Consider the following 3,259-nt stretch of genomic DNA (forward strand, 5'->3'; position numbering starts at 1 on the left):
TGGGAACGCCTTCCCCGGGACACGGCCCGTCCCCGCCCCGCCCCACCGGCTTCTCCGATTGGCCCGAAATCCACCAATCGCGATCTCCTAAGGAATGACGCGCTGAGGAGCCCCGTCGCGCGTGCTTGGAGGCTGGAGACGCCCGACAGTTGCCCTGACAACGACTACCTCGAGGCGTGTCCCGCGTGAAAGATAGGTCTTTGTCAGAGCGGCTCTGAAGACTTCGCTCTCCTTCAACTTCAGGTCAGTTCCGCAAGTTCAAACCGTATACTCCTCCTAGATTCCGAGCACTGGAGAAGCGATGCGCTTTGTGTAACTTTAATAGCGCCAGGGTTACAAAAGCACTTTCACCTACATTTAGTCCTAACTCTGTGAAGTAATTAGCACTTTATGGATGAGGAAGCGGAATTTATGTTGAATGACTTGCCCTTGGCCACTCGCAGGAAGATGAGAGCCCTGTACGCTGAGTAAAAATGTTTAGACCTCGTCGTTTCATGATAAACATCTAATCGTTAATTCATAGGACATTTATCCCTTAACTGGTGTTTGTTTTTTCTTGAAAAAGTAATTTATGTACCTGGCTATTTTTAAAAAAAATCCAACCTCAGACAATGTATTCATTAAGTCAAGTAATCTGTTGCTTGGCTGTTATGCACCAGGCAGGGTTCCAAAAGGGAGTCATACACCAAATAAATGCAAGTATTTAGTATGTCAGGCGGTACTAAAGTAAAAGGGTGTTAGGGAAAGGAAGGAGTGTTTTTACATACAGTATAGTCAGGGCAGCCTCCGTGTTACGGTGCCACTTGACTAGTGATCTGAATGAAGAGGGGAGAGAATCTGGAGGAAGAGTATTCTAGACACTAGAATAGCAAATGCGAAGGGCTTGAATCAGGAGCATACTTCATAAGTTGGAGGAATAGCAAAAGGACAGTATGGTTGGAGAAGAAAGGCCAAGGGGAGAGTAAAATATAAGTGCAAAGGACAACTTATATTGAAAAATGACTTTTACCCACCCATGCACAACTCCTGGCCTCTCAGCCCCTTGCTCAAAAGCAACCAGTATTAGTTTTTTATACCTTCAGGGGTATTCTATGAAAATGTGTGTGTGTATATACATATATATAGAGAGAGCAGGTATATATACTATTCCCTCCCTCCATCTCATTGTTAACACAGATTGAAGCAGCAGTACACACTCTTCCACAGCTCAACCACATTTTATAAAAAGGTGCTAATTGTAAAACAGTAGACATGTGAAGGGTGCGTCAGTCATCATCCCTGAGCCATAGCAGCAGCTGACTTGGTAATGAAATCTGGACATACACTATAATAATAAAACATAGACTCAGATCTTGAACTTATAGATCATCTCAATGAATATTTTTTTATTGTACATAAAAAATATTCAAAAGGTAAAGTTACGCAGCCAATCTGGCAAATTAAGATCTAGAAACAAACCTCGATTTCAGGGATCTATTATTACATAATACCTTCATATAACAGAGAGTGAGATAATCCTGTAGTACAATTATGTAATTCTTTTGCCTTTTCAAGGTGCTGTGCTGAGTGGGGGAGGGGCAGAGGGGAACTCTTCTTATTGTCTCCATGCTGCCTGTTCGCCCATGTCTATCCAGGTTTTTCTCCGGGAGAGGAGAATGCTCACCCGTTTGGTCAGAAGTCAGGAAGCTGATTGAACTGATTTATTGGAAGTAGGATCACTGTCCATTATAACACCTTGTGCATATGATTTCCTTGTCTGCCACAAATTCATTTGCTTGTAACCAGCAGATACATTGAAGAAGGCAGTGGCACCCCGCTCCAGTACTCTTGCCTAGAAAATCCCATGGACAGAGGAGGCTGGTGGGCTGCAGTCCATGGGGTCGCTGAGTCGGACACGACTGAGCGACTTCACTTTCACTTTTCACTTTCATGCACTGGAGAAGGAAATGGCAACCCACTCTAGTGTTCTTGCCTGGAGCATCCCAGGGAGGGAGGAGCCTGGTGGGCTGCCGTCTGTGGGGTCGCACAGAGTCGAACATGACCAAAGCGACTTAGCAGCAGCAGCAGCAGAAACATGAAACCAATCCTGTGCCTCAAGGAAGACTGGCCTTCTCTCTCTCCTATTCTGTTTGGCTTTCTTTTTCCATGTGGCTGGCTAAATGATGGTTAAATCCTAAGATTAGAATTCTGATTTCAAAAAGGTAGGACCTACTTCTAAATTTCGACCACGTCTTACTAGATATGCCTTCATGGAAAACAAAGGCTATAGTGTAATGGAGTTTGGTTGTATTTCTGAGTAGTACTGAGGAATCTCTGCTTTCTTGGATTCTCAGACTAAACAGCCAAAGCACTGTTGATTTATAAGCTGCTTGATGGGAAGAGTTGTTGGTATGACTGTTAATCAACAATTTGATGTTGTTAATCAACACTTTGATTCACGTGCATCCATGTGTGTTAAGTCCCTTCAGTTGTGTCCCACTCTTTGCAACACTATGGACTGCAGCTCTCCAGGCTCCTCTGTCCATGGGATTCTCCAGGAAAGAACACTAGCGTGGGTTGCCATGCCCTCCTCCAGGGAATCTTCCTGACTCAGGGATTGAACACGTGTCTCTTAGGTCTCCTGCATTGGCAGGTGGGTTCTTTACCACTAGTGCCACCAGGGAAGCCCCCAATCCATAGAGGACACAAATAAAACATCAAGTCCTCTTTTGAAGTGTGTGAACTCTGGAATGCAGCAAGTTTATACTGAGAAGGAAAACTATATACTCCTTCTACTAATAGTGAAATGGGTTACTTCTGCGGAAACATTAAAAATCGACAGATGAATGGATAAAGAAGTTGTGGTACATATACACAATGGAATGTTACCCAGCCATAAAAAGGAATGAATTTGAGATAATTGTAATGAGGTGGATGAACCTGGAGCCTGTTATTCAGGGTGAAGTAAGTCAGAAAAACAATTTTTGTATTTTAAAGCATATATATGGAATCGAGAAAAACAGTACTGATGAACCTATTTACAGGAAGGAATGGAGACACAGACACAAAAAATGGGCTTGGGACACAACAGGGAAAGGACAGGGTGGGACGAATTGAGAAAGTAGCATTGGCATACGTACACTACCATGTATAAAATAGACAGCTAGAGGGAAGGTGCTGTATAACACAGGGAGTCCAGCCTGGTGCTCTGTGATGACCTAGAGGGGTGGGATGGAGACTCAAAAGGGAAAGGATACGTATATATATACACACACATAGC

The sequence above is a fragment of the Moschus berezovskii genome, chromosome 19 (assembly GCF_049115385.1).
Source record: "Moschus berezovskii isolate FMDL1 chromosome 19, NW_MosBer_1.0, whole genome shotgun sequence".
NCBI classification, from domain to species: domain Eukaryota; kingdom Metazoa; phylum Chordata; class Mammalia; order Artiodactyla; family Moschidae; genus Moschus; species Moschus berezovskii.